Genomic DNA, 14709 nt, shown 5'->3' with positions numbered 1-14709 from the left:
TCTATATAACGAGTCCAGGTCACAGAAAGAGAGTTCCCTAAGCCCATTTTCAGATCAAAAACCTTATTAAAGAAACAGAATGTGAAGAAGACAGGACCAGGTGATTGACAGTGATTGTACTGGAAATAGGAAAAGGCTGTACAGCCCTTTCTGAAATGCAGATTTCCCAGGACTGTGAGATGTTGAGATCCAATGCTGCGTTTGGCCCATTAAACAGCTTTTTAGGCCAGAAGGGAAATCTTCAGAGTCTCACATCACAGGCCACCACATTTCACTGTTTAATTCCTTCATTAAAGTAGGAAGAGTTCATCGTGCTGTATCATATCTAGATTAGAAAGGGTTTTCAAGGAAAAGAAGCATCTGTCAAACTCCTAGATAAAGTTATTCCAGCAGTTATTTAGCCTTGCTGTAAAAAATATGCTCCTTTTTGTAGTGTGAATTAACCTGGTTTTACTTTAGAGATTGAGTAGCATTGTGCTTTCATGCAGTAGATTAAATTGTCATCCTGTATCAGAAATGTCACTGTGTGGCAACTCTTACACCACGATAATGTGCTAACCCTCTCTTTGGCAAAATGAAAAGATTGAGCTTCTTCACTTCTACTGACAGGCAGCATGTCCAGACCTCTGACTGTGCTGGAAGGATTTCAGAGGCATTTAAAGTATCAGCACCACAACTGGACTTAGACCTCAACACCACCTTCACCCATATGGAAGCCATATCATCCCCGAACTGCACTGGGTATTTCTTCACCGTACATACATAGGTATCACCTGATGTCCTTAGTCCCACACTGCACATGGGGTGGTTTCCAGAGTTTCCTGACTGTGTGATGGCTATGGACCATGATGCCCAGTTAGAGATAGCAGCCACAGAAAACAATGGCCTGAACACCTGAGTTATAAGTACCCTGAGGCACTCTGATACCTCAACTGGACACTACCTTGTGGAAAACTATGTTATAGAGTCAGAAGTACCTGAGATAGCTTTTAAAGACGCCACTGTGACAGGACTGAGCTCTATGCAGCTAAATTTATCTTGTTTCTTGGCAGTCTGCAGCATAGACATACTGGGTAAGATTCATCTGGCCAAATGTAGACATACACATCTGAGCCAGACACCCTTGGCTCCTTTATGGACATTTTATCTTAGAGTAGGTGTTTGAAATAGATTACATGAGTCACGCCTTAAAAGAGCCTACTTTTCTCTGTGGATCACACAGGGAACCCAGAATAGCTCCAAGGTAGGCACCTCCAGGCTGTAGTAAAGTTTGCCAAAACGAATCCCACCCACTCTGAGGAGAGATGAGAGACTATCAAAAAAACAAGGCAGAAATTTTCAGAAGTCCTGTTTTTCCCTTTTTGTCTCTCTCTCCTTCCACCAGGCCTGGTATGAAAACAACAAAGTGTTTGAGGAAAAATTGAAAATAAGTTTTGGAAAACTTTTTCACTCAAGATGAACCTTTCTAAGTACTGTATGAGACTATTGGCACTGCTTCACTTCAAACCTTCATGTATTTAGAACTCCAGATGAACTTGTTTTTTTAAAAAAATCTCTAGTGGAAAGTCACACTTTCACAAATAACTTTCCTTCTTGTTTAAAACTAGCAGACTTTTCCTTTTTCAATATTTAAGTAGTTTCTTCCCTTCTTTCTGCATAACGTAGAGATAGGACTGGAAAAACGGGAGAGAACACTTCAGTGTTTGCATTATTCAAGTCAGGGGTACTGCACTCAAGCTGCTTCCAGTTCTGGGCTCCCCAGTTTAAGAAGGACAAGGAATTACTGGAGGGAGTCCAGCAGTGGGCTGTGAAGATGATGAGGGGCCTAGAGCATCTTTCTTATGAGGAGAGACTGAGAGAGCTGGGTCTGTCCAGCCTGGAGAAGAGAAGGCTGAGAGGGGATCTCATCAATGCTTATAAATATCTCAAGAGGATGGGGCCAGACTCTTTTCAGTCATGCCCAGTGAAAGGATGAGGGGCAACGGGCACAGACTGAAGCTCAGGAGGTTCCATATGAATATGAGGAGAAACCTCTCTACTTTGGGGGTGCCAGAGCTCTGGAACAGGCTGCCCGGAGAGGTTGTGGAGTCTCCTTCTCTGGAGACATTCAAAACCCGTCTGGACACGTTCATGTGTGATCTGCTCTGGTGAACCTGCTTTAGCAGGTGGGTTGGACTAGATGTCCAGAGGTCCCTTCCAACCCAAACCATTCTGTGATCCTGCGATTCTGTGAAAGTAAATATATTTCTTTATTCTTACAGTTGTTATCATGAAAGTCTTCAATACACACAGAGGCAAGAATATTTAAATGGTCTTTTTATTTGTTTGTATAAGGCTCAAGGTATGTAAAGTAACTTACTATTTCCCATTGTGGCAACATTTGCACAACAGACTTAAATCTCATCCACCTTTATGTTCACTAGATAAACCAACCAAGAGGCCAATTTCTCCTCTATTGGAGACAGATCAGAAGTATTGTGAACAATTTCAATAGGAATAGCAGTACAAGCATCTGTTCCTTGTTACTATCCCTACCAATTTCACCCTGGCTATTTCAGAGACTTTCCTGTTTCCCATTTGATCTCAGCAAGTAAGAATAGTTATGCCCAAACTGTTCCATAGGAACTACGTACTAGATACTGGGTGAACTCAGTAACAATTACTGCAGTTGATCCTTATTTCTCTGCAGACATCAGTAATTACAGTACATATTGTCATGAGAATTTGGAAAAAAAAAAAAAGAAAACAAAGTAACAAAACACTTCTTTCTGCTTACAGCCTGTCCATCACACTGATGAAATGGGCACAGTGTGTAAATCGTACTCACAGCCCAATACCCCAACGGGTCTGTGCATCTTCTTCATTTCAGTGATCTCTATTGTAAGAACAAAGTAATTGGGCAGGTAGAGCCCATGGTACCTGAAGGTAAGGTATTTCGAGATCTAGTTCAAGAGATCTCAAATCAGATTCTCTGCTACATATTACTTCAATAAAAATAGAGGAAATTAGGTCCTCATTTCTATTTTTTTCTTCCCTTTAGATAATGAAAAAGGATATTTTATATATAAACCTGGTCATTTTAACCCCTTCCCATGTTGTTCTCCTAGCCCACCAGGGATGTAATACTTTGAGAGAATCAAGATATAGGCACAGAAATGCCATTCACTTGCCAATACCAATTATCCAATGTGCTACTGATCCTGCACTTAGATGAGTAAGTTGGAAGGGACTCAGAGGTACAACATTCCTGTTGTGCTCCTTCTGGTTCTTCAGATTGACTAGATCTCCACGTGCAGTGTTTTCTCTTAACGACCTATATAGCACCTAAACCTGAGAGAAGAAATACTTTACGCTGTACTACAACACTATTTCTCTTTTCCGCTCTTTGAAGAAGACAATCAAAGATGTTCCTGCTTTAAATGGTGACAAGAAAATACATTAAATTCTGAATACTGCTCTAAAGGAAGTGAAACTGAAGTTTTGCCTTTGAATTGGGATGGAACATTATTGGTCAAATTTTCATTTACTTTAGATTATATTTAATCTGAAGTCTGGGTGGGGTTCTTTTGGTCTTTCTCAGCAGCTTTTTCAAGTTTCAGCAATGGAAAAGGTTAGTATGCAAAAGCTTGAAAGTGCAGCATTTCTGAGTACACTAAGTGAAATGCATCTTTTGCATCTTACCATAAAAATTAATTATGCCAGAAAGAAAGGAAGCTTGTGTTCTACAAGCTCTCAAAGATTTTTCCATGAAAATATCCATCCTCACAATCAAGAAAGACATGGTATGAAATCACATTGTTACAAAGGTTTTCTCCTCAGAATTTCTGATGAATGTAAACTTGAATTTAACACTGTAAGATATGCTGAATGCATAAAACATAAATTATGGCAAGGTAGATTTCAAATAGTAGCACCTATGAAGTATTTAAGAAACAAGACTTCATAAATAATGCTGCATTATAAGCATCCGACCTGTGTGGTAGAGTAAGTTTTTATTTAATAACATTGTGATCCAGGATCATTTTCTGAGAAAGGAGCAAGAATTCCATTTTCAGACACAAACCAAACATATCTTTGAGTGAGACGTGTATCCTCATGTATTTATGTGAGTTAAGAAATATGTAAAATCTTATCTAAAGACACTACTGAGGGACTATGAAATTTTATCTTTTACTTGTCAAGTTATCAAAGTTTTTATGGGTTATGTCTGAGTTTCCTCAGTCATTCTGTGATTCTGTAATTAGTATGTAAGCACAGAGTAGGACTTCACTTTGTGACCATGTAACTGCACTTGCTGGCTGACATGGTTATTTCTGTTGTGGGATAGGTAAAATTCCACAGCAATGGGCTTTGTTAAGATACTGTGTAATCCCTATTCTTGTCTTTATTTAACTCTTATTTTTCAGTAGGCTCATACCGTAGCTACATTAATTATAATGAAAATGATTAATGATAGTAATAATGCTCATTATGTAGTGCACATATTAATAGCACAAGCAGCACTTGCATCCTGGCCTACAGCACACTGGAAATTCAGCTTAATTTTTGTGGGTTTTACTGCATCACAGCACTCCTCTTCCCCAAGACAGATGAGGTCTGAGAGTTACCACACGAGTTTGTTTCAGAATCAGCACAAACTTGTACATTGGTTTTATAAATTATGAAGCTTAAGCATTTTTTTCTTCACTTCCAGAATTTTCACTCCCCTTGACACTGGTTAACTCCTCAAAGCACTGCCTGATGATGAGACAGAACAGTGGCCCGAACAGAGGCATCCTCCTGGGAAACAGCAGCACCTCCCAAGACATGTATCTGTCACAAGTTTCTTCTAGCACATCGCCATGGAAGGAGACCAGTAGTCACAGACCAAGATTGTTATAAAAAATCTGATTTGATTTTCCATAACAATCTTCCAGCTATTGGATGAGTTCGGCAGGCTTAGTGCCATCATTTGGGAGTGTGCTTTTATAATGTACACAGAAAACATTTTCCCAGGGTGTGAATCGTGCCATTTCTTTTGTGGTTCAACATCTAGAAGGCAGCCTCCAGAAGTCAAGAAAACATTCCAGGGTCTTATGTTCCCACCCGGGAAAAAACAAACAAAGCAAACCAAGCCAAGCCAAACCAAACCAAACCAAACCAAACCAAACCAAACCAAACCAAACCAAACCAAACCAAACCAAACCAAACCAACAAACAAAACCACAAAACAGTTGAATAATTGCATCTTCAGTGAAGATTTCCCCCCCAGGATCAAGTTTGAGAGTTTGTACTGGTGATGCAGAATAGTCTAGTGCCATGTGCACTGTCATACATGCTGTGTCCCTCCCCAGGCTCAGTTCTGCAGCTCAGAGCCCACAGAGAGGGTTAGGCAAGCAAGTGGGGAATGGGAGTTGCTGCAAAAACTGAAAGAAAGACTAACCAGCAGGACAAGGCATCAAGCTGAGCAGAGGAGGGCTTCACATAAAAGACTCCTCTAGTCATCAAAAATATTTCTTTATGAAGTCACAGTTTCTCTAAACTACTAATAGCTCTGTGTAAGGAAAAAAAAAAAGGCAAAAATGTATCTGTAGAAAAAGAAAAATCGGATACCAGCCTCCCGTTTAATGATCCTGAATATTCAGTAGCTCATATGAGCAATGGCTGTAAAGGGACAGATCGAAACCCCTAAGTAATAAATAAATGACGATTATATGAGCACAGATCTGCCTCACATGATCTACAGGCTATATATGAACATATTTCCACAAGTTAATTTCATACGGATTCTCTTCTATCTCAACAGGGCCAGGGCAAAGGAAGGGAAGTTTAACGCAAGAAGTTAGGACTGACTGTTCAGAGCAGTCCTGCTATTTGCTTTGCTCGCAGCCCCACCTGAAGCACGGGGCTCTTGCAGACCCTGGGCAGTGTGAGCCATGCGGGGTGCCCGCTGCTGCGGGGCTGCCAAAGTCCTTTGCTAAGCTGCAGCATTTGGCATCGCTGTTGCAGCAATCCTGCACGATGCCTGCGTCTTTCTCAAAGCCCTTTTCCAAGTCTCTCCGTGATTTAACTGAGAGCCAATATTCTACTTCCGCAACGTTTTAAGTTGACGGCAAAACTTTCTGGACATATCTTATTACTCTGCTTGTCTCTTCCCCCGGGGCTTTTCTGCTGCCTCTGACAGCTTTCTGATTGAAGCCTCTCCTCACCCAGCAATGCCTCAAGTTTCATCATCCAAATTACTGTACTTTAAGCCTCCCGCAGTAACCGTGTTTATTTCCAATATCCCAACAGAAGACCCCCATCAAGATGAGTCATTCTCATTTCCAAGGGTGTTGTGCTGAGGCCACTCGCAGGAAAATGCAGCAGCAGCAGCTCTGTATTAGCCTAGTGGGTGGAAATAAAAGCACAGGGCTCTGCTTTCAGCTAGCTTTCTTTCCAGCAATACAGATATTTTTATTTTTTTCCAGAAATGATGAAAATTACAAATACTTACCCTGACAAAAACCCTGTTGGAAGAACTAGAGCCCTAAAAACCTTGGGACTTGTGCCATGATGTGTGGAAATGGGAACCGGCTACTTGCTGCTGTCTGGACAGAAAACGATGCTTTGCTGTGAACTGCTGGGCCTCTGAACTGTTCATTCATGCGCTATTTTTTGGCAGCCTTCACCATTTCCACAGAATCATTGGCAGCAGCCTCACTAGAGAGCAGGTAAGTCTGACTCTGCAACTTATCTACCACTATTAATCACAAATTGGTTTTTAACTGCTTCATAATAGTGATTATTCAGAGGTGTTCTAGGACGGTGTAACTCTGCCATGGAATCTCACACATACAGATTCTCAAAAGATTCAGGATAATCCTTGCTTTCCACTCAAAACAGTGTAAGAAAAGTCTTTCACCACATTAGGGCTGTAGCACAGCTGGAGCCAGCTCACGCAGACCTTCAAACAATAGGGCTAGAATTGGGTCAAGATGTAGCGGAAGCCTGAAGAGTTTTGGTTTTAAACCAAACACAGCTTCCCAGCTGTAATTCTGCTATCTTCGAACAAAATCCTTGCATATTAAACAGATAACACAGGCTAGTCACTGGACTGTAGGATCAAGCATTATTCACTTTTCAGCTTCAGAGAGGTAGTCAAAAATAAATAAACCTGTGTGTGTCACCATACAAACCTCATGTTCCCCACATTTTGAACCTCAATGGAAAACTTGTCCCTACATGTATAAATGCTTAGGAATGCTGTGATGTGGCTTTCTGGAGCCACTAGAGTTTGTCAGTCATATATGAAATGAGGAATCATAGCTCAGTGCATGGAAAATGCAATCAACTCCACCCAACAAGTAGGCTTAAACTCCTGTACAGTTGGTTCTACGAACAGTGGGACAGCTGAGGTAAGAGAGCACAGGACACAATTTCAGAGACACGGAAGGGAAAAGTCTTCTGTCAGAGTCCATCTCACATATATAACTTTGAAAGCTGACATTTTAATCACAGACATTTGTTCTTCCTAGCTACTTTTCTTTTCCCCATTGGAAAGAAAGCAGTACCTGACAGGCTGTTTGGAAGATTAGGGTTTTCTTTGGTTTTTTGTTCTTAATGTTCTCGCTGAATTTATTTCTATCATCTTGGCTGGTTATTAGAACTTGTTCCATATGGTAATCTGGCAATGCCAAGCCAAGGATTTAAAATTTTAAAATAGATTATTTTGGCAAGAATACACAATTACATGACTTGGAAATTCACTCAAAAGTATTAGGACACAATTCAACCCAGCTTTTCAGGGGAGAAGTGGGGAGGAAAGTAGCCAGAGGGTAAAGAGGAGACTATATGAAAGACCAAAGTTGAAATTTTTTTCATGTTGTTGGAAAGTGGCCCAAAAGCTCATTGTGTTGAAGACTTTTCATTAAAATCCTATTTCAACAAGAGAAAATAAGACAGCTTTTCTGAGTTAGAGGGTTTTCCAGTTTTCTGCTTCTGTATGAAATGCAGCTACAAACCCCTCAGAGAAGAGAAAAAAGAAAACAGTCCAGGAAGGAAGCAAGTTGGACCCAAACTAGAAGACAGATACGTGCTTGTATAACTGGAACAGAAAATACAAATAAATTACATGTTTTGGTTTTTAATCGGAAGTACAAAAAAGGCTGTTCTGCAGTACCAAGGGGACAGTGAGAAAAGAGAAATTATATACATGTAGGCTACCTTGAAAACTATGATTTAATGTGCCAAAGGAGGTAGCAATACCACCTTGCAGATTTTTGACCCATGCTTCAACGGTGTCTGGATTAGAGATGACCGAAAGTCACAGATTCCCACTGGATGAGCGGGTTTTGGCTAGAAAATATAACTTCTTGCTGTGTAAGTGGCCTGAATACAGATTTTGGGTTGCAACTCACATTCAGCATAAATTTGAAAGGAGGAACTACACAAACAAAACATAACAAAACAGAAAACGGATTTGCAAGTCCCACAGGCTTCTGAACAAGTATGTCACAATTTCCCCAGGGTATTCAGAACAGGATGGCAGCAGCACTGTAAAAGTATACTGTATAGACAGCATTAGCAAAGGAAAATTGCATTTTTATTACCAATGAAGTTAAAAGTCTGAATTTACAGAAAAAGTGCTTTTTCCACAGAAAAACCGTATAAAAAATGATTACAGTGAAGACAACATTCTCTATTCCTCCAGTTCCAAACAATGGAGACTTATATGTAGGAGAACAGGAAAGACTAAGCAGTACAATCTTTGCCAAATTCTGACCAAAACTGTGCATGATTCAATATTATCACTAACAGTAAGGTAAATATGACATTCAAGCAAGACTGATTTCAGCTACTAGGTTTGCTTTTTTGGTTTTAGGGTCTTTTATGCATCAAAATTAAAACAAAAGAAAACAAAACAAACAAACAAGCAAGCAAACAAGCAAACAACAACAAGCAAACAAGCAAACAAAAAATAACATTAAAAAAAGAGAGAGAAATCAGGTGTGCTGATGATATTTCTGTCTTGGCCACTGTGCAAAATATATAGCCAGTACCATCAGCCAAAAAATACAAGTATTAGTGTACTCATGGAGTTAAATCAAACTTTGGGGTTTTTTTTCCTCCCCTTACACTTAGCAAACAAAGGAGTTTGTTACAAAACGAGCCCTAAGAGCACAGCTGACACACACTGCCCTCAGTTTCAAGACTTCTAAAAGACATTCAGCTATTGTTTTAGACTGAGTTTTGAACAAAGGACAAGATTTGTGATCTTTTACAGAAGTCTGTGAGAGCTAGTCAGCTTTTGGAGCCCAAGAAGCAAACAGAACTCCTCCAGGGAAGAGGGCCTGACATGCACCGATGGGACATCATCTGGCTTGGCTATTGGGTTGCTGCTATCAATCACACCCAGCCAAGGGTTCCCAGATACACCAGAGAGGTGGGGATCTGCCCCAAGCCCTGGAGACACCCTTTGAGCCATGCAAGGGGGTGCTGGTCTTCCCCGCCCAGCAGAGAAAGGAACTGGTGTACCATGCCCTGAGGAACAGCATTATGGTGGGTCAAATCATCATGTCCCACCACCTGTCTGCACTTACACAATGACAGAGCCCTGAGGCATATTCCCCCAGTAGCCAGTCCACCAGGAGCATGTCCATCACTCTCCAGTGAACCAAAGAGATGACTGCAGGGAGGTACAGAAGGCATACACTGTTCTTGGACAGTGAGAAGTCCTGCTGTAGGGAATGGCACAATCTTGAGTGGTGGTTTAAAAGCAGATCAATACACCTGAAGAGAAAGCAGACAACACATTGATAAAACCATGCTGGACAAGGGCAGCATGATGAGACTTCCCTGACTGCTGGAACCAGATTCTTACCAGTGCTGAGGCAAATTTTATACAACATACCTAAGGGGAGAAGATGTTCTCTGCTCTTCTCCTGCGCCAGCAAAACCCAAGTGATTTTCATGTCATGCTAACTCATTCAATAGTTTGTTTTTCAATGCATCTCAACTGCCATTAATGTTACACCAATTACAGGAAAAATCCCTTACTAGTATGAAAACATACCTTTATATTTACAATAGTTTTCACTTTAGGACTGCACTGTAAACCAAGACATGAGTTTAAAAGTTACAGGTTTGCTTCTTGCAATAATTGAAGGGGAACAGGTGAATAATCTTTTCCTGTTCAGTTTTTCACACTGAGATCAAACTGAGAAGAGCTCAAGGCAGGTGGGACCATAAACCCCCAAAGAAGATTCCTCTTTTCTCTGCCCTTATCAATGGGAAAGTCAGTGCCAAAGGCTACTGCGACAGGGAAGGGACTGCAAACCAACTTCTAATACTTTCTTTTTTCCCTACATGAAATTTCTTTCTGAGACATACTTTCATTCAAATGTTTTATAAAAATGTAACAGTAAAAGACATTACATTGTAAGCTCATGACAGGGAATAATAGCACATCTGCGAAATTTCAAGTTTTGTAGAAGTCTATGCTTCATGTTACAGTTTCTTTCCTCATCCACTGTAGAAGTTACTGTTTAGTGCTTGCCATCTCACGTATGGATCAGTTTCCCATTTACCACGACCCTTTACAGTGAATGCAATACTAATAGTGCCCTTATCCTTTCCAGTAGAGCTCACTGAGGCAGTAACAACACTTCAGGCAAAATAGGATTACCATAGCCTACATGCACAGCACAGGATAATGTAAGGTCAAAAGTCTCCCCTGATTAAAGATATCCCAGTTGAGATACCATCCACCTCATTTTTTGAGACTACTTAGCATTCTCTCCACTAGTGTGCTGACAGCAAAAACTTTATGCACTGTATTTATGGCCACGAGGACTCTGTATTTTCTAAAATCAAATCCCAAGAACATTAAGTTAGTCCAACAAAAAATGAATGCCCAGATTGAATTAACGAGAGTGTGGTTAGTGGGTGTACTAGCATTATACAAGAACTCAGAAGTACCAGCAGAGATTGCCCAGCTCTCCTCAAGGGTGCTCATCTCTCCCCAGAAGGAAAGCACTGCTTCCCTCCTCCTCCGGTCCCCTGTCACAATCACACTATCCAGATCCCCAAATGATACACTTTGGTGTCAGGGCTACCCCTCCAACCAACCATTCCTTGACGTAATTCACGTATAAGCACAGTTTACCTACTGACTGTTCTGCCATGATGCTTAGCTGCACATTGCTGAAGACGGATTTACGCATTCCTATTTGGCACCACTGAGCAGGGAGGTCTCCTGCCGCCACAGATGCGATGCCAGGATGAGCTTTGCAGTATGTATTGTGGAGCTTGCTCAAGCGCCTGCATGATTCTCCCAAGTAGGAGCATGCAGCTATTTACCACCAGCTGAGAGAAGGTGATGAAGAAGGAAGAAAAGCAGCTCCTTCCACCTCCTCTGCACATAGCCTGTCAAAGCCACAAGCAAGTGGGTCTGTGGGACAGCAGTGCTCTCCTCCCTACCACAGAAAAACAAGCAGGACCTTGGAACTTCATGGAGAATCACTGAAGAAAAGGGAAGATGACACAAAGCAATCACTGCCCATAGCTCTGTGCTATCTGGGGAAAAGGACTGAAAGGAATTTGTTTTATTACCCCATGACTTAGCTGAGCGCAAGGAAAGACAGAGATACTTCTGACACTGACTTCATTACCAGGGAAACTGCACAGCTCCTATCGTGACATGTTCATAGCACATCCCTGAGAGACACAACTCTGCCCCTCCACGGCCTGTGTATGTATAATGTGAATTACAGCAAAAACTATATGCTGCTCAGTCTTGGTCACTACTTCACAGGTACTTGCTGCCCGGTTTGGAAAGAGAACTGCAGTGCAGCACCCCTCTGTGCCTGCCCCGCTGCCCCTCACTACTGTGGGGGAAAGGCCCTGCCAGGAGGCACCCAGAGGAAACACCTTCAAAAATACCGTCAGGAAGCATCTAGATGCCACTTACAACCTGCAGCCTGACTATGGCTTTTGTCATGACTCTTCTGCTCTGGAAGGGCTTAGCCTTCCCACACCGCAGAAACTGGGTGGTGAGGGGGGAGGATATAGAGAAAGTATAGAGAAAGTGCTGTATTGACAAGATGGACACATCAACTGCTAAAAGCTGTAGCTCCCATATGCTAAAAAAAAAAAAAAGAAAAAAAGAAAAAAGAAAAAAGATAAATAAAAAAGAAAAAGGAAGAAAGAAGAAAGGAGAAGAAAGAAGAAAGGAAAAAAAAGGAAAAAAGAAAAAAGAAAAAGGAGAAAGCTATTAGAAGGGGGTGGTTAGTAGGTCAAGAGAGGTTCTCCTTCCCCTCTACTCTGCCCTGGTGAGACCACATCTGGAATATTGTGTCCAGTTCTGGGCCCCTCAGTTCCAGAAGGACAGGGAACTGCTGGAGAGAGTCCAGCGCAGGGCAACAAGGATGATGAAGGGAGTGGAGCATCTCCCGTATGAGGAAAGGCTGAGGAAGCTGGGGCTCTTTACCTTGGAGAAGAGGAGACTGAGGAGTGACCTCATTAATGTTTATAAATATGTAAAGGGTGAGTGTCACGAGAATGGAGCCAGGCTCTTCTCGGTGACAACCAATGATAGGACAAGGGGTAATGGGTACAAATTGGAACACAAGAGGTTCCATTTAAATTTGAAAGGAAACTTCTCAGTAAGGGTGACAGGGCACTGGAACGGGCTGCCCAGGGAGGTTGTGGAGTCTCCTCTGGAGACATTCAAAACCCGCCCAGACACCTTCCTGTGTAACCTCATCTAGGCGTTCCTGCTCTGGAAGGGGAATTGGACTAGATGATCTTTCAAAGTCCCTTCCAATCCCAAACATACTGTGATACTGTGATATAAACCTGATGACAGAACATTACACTGGATGCTGCACACAATTCCTTCCAGGAAGAGAAATAAAGGTGACAGGAGTAGCAACTCCCTGCCCCAAGACTGCAGAAAAACCTCAGAGAGTATTTCATTATTCACGGCAAGGTTTCAAAGACAGTGTCTGTAGGCCCTAGCACAGCTAGTATATGCAGACACACACAAGCACCCACAACAGATCCAGCCCTTCTGTGCTGTAGTATCAAAATGTCTGTGTTAGCCTAGAAAACATGTCCCACAGGGGACACTTAGACATATCATAAAACTTCGCACTTTTCTGTGCTGCTCAGTATTCTTCTTGAGTCTACCCCAGATCAACAAGTCCATACATACATTCTCTGGAGACGTGAAAAACAGCTTGCCCTCTCCAAGCAAGCATAAAACCCCATGGTTTCAAACTTCTGAAGATATTACAGCTTTAAATGTTGGAGCAAAAAGGAATGAATAGGGGCCACTGTCTGGATGGCCTGCATCCCAAGCATGCAAAGGTCACAGCAATGGAAGGGAGGTCCCAATATTAAATGAAACTCAGTCCTCACCTCACCTTTCAGTTCATTCAAAACCTTCACCACTTCTCGATCAGCGAAGTTTCAAAAAGCCACCCTGTATGTGAGGTACAGTGGCTGTTTCAGACACAGATACACACACGTGGCAGAACACATTGCAGCATGGGGGATGCAATCACAGTGAGAACGAGTAACATTCACAGGGGTCACAGAGCTGCAGCACGAAGCAGTTCAGCAGTGACCTTACAAATCTCAGTAATACCTAAAGGGCTGCGACTTTCTCCAGTGAGCACCACTTGGAGAAGTCTGGAACCAATCACTGTCTTCAAGGAAAAAAATTGCCAGCATATCATGTCTTGTCTCCAGTGAAAACACCACTGTATCATCATTAGCCTGAAGGATTTGGAAAAAAAAATCCCATAATAAGAAATATTTTAGGTTCATAATGTAGGTGTGATTACGGCTATCTATTGACAAATTTATTTCTCAAATATTTTCTCCTGGTTCCTAGAAGATGCTCAAGCTGTTTGGGAGAGTGTCACTTGGCACAAGTCACAGCCGTGCTTAGTACGATGCTAAGAAGTGAAGAATATACATGGCCACAGTGCAGTGCACATTTTTAGGTGAGCCTAGAGAGACAACATGAATGACAGATATGTTGTAACCATTGCCTGTAGCACAAATCAATACCAACAGCCTAGCTGCTGTTAATGCTTCGTAGGTGTCCTGGGACTGGTCTCAAGTCTCCCTTTTCTACTCAACAAGGCTTCTGTCTTCAACCCAGAACTGTCTTCTAGTGCCGTCATCGTGCTTTCACCCTCAGTGTAGATGAGTCTGCTACTCCCCTGATCAGTCTGTACTAGTATTCTTTCCCAAACATAGATTAATTTAGATTGGAAAGGAGGTCATCTGGTCCACACATGACACCACCTCCAACCCCTGCTTAACTACTGTCCCTGGGAAAGAAGTCCCAAGTAGAGACAGTCGATTTAAGACAAAAATAAAGAAAGAGGTAAAGGAACTATGAACTATTTAAAAATTAGCTACCTACCTCGCAGGCTGGGAGAATCAGGAAATCAGGCACTTGCCACAACAGCATCAGGACACAGTCCCCAGAAAGAGAAGTTGAGTTTGACGCCAAGCCCTGTGTGACTGATCCTTTGCTGCAGATGAACCCACAGGACCCCTGCCATGCCCTGCGAGGGAAGTGGCAGCTGCTGCTCCCCAGGACTGCCTGGTGTTGAAAATCCTGCAAGAACCCACTTAGCTGCAACTTCATGTTCTCACAACCAGGCACTCTGTCGAAACACTGTCTTTTCGTTTAATTTGTTTGTTTGTTTATTTGTAAAAGATCAGCACCTC

At 42.0% G+C, this 14709-nt stretch overlaps 1 protein-coding gene across 29 annotated transcripts in view; it reads right to left on the bottom strand.

Moving 5' to 3' along the window:
• The window catches only part of LOC110359662 (uncharacterized), a 239899-nt gene that overhangs the window by 201252 nt on the left and 23938 nt on the right, over positions 1-14709 (bottom strand). The window lies entirely within an intron of this gene.

This window comes from Columba livia, chromosome 1 (assembly GCF_036013475.1).
Source record: "Columba livia isolate bColLiv1 breed racing homer chromosome 1, bColLiv1.pat.W.v2, whole genome shotgun sequence".
In the NCBI taxonomy this organism is placed as follows: domain Eukaryota; kingdom Metazoa; phylum Chordata; class Aves; order Columbiformes; family Columbidae; genus Columba; species Columba livia.
The sequence above is the reverse complement of the archived record's forward strand: the minus strand, read 5'-3'. Positions and strand labels throughout refer to the sequence as shown.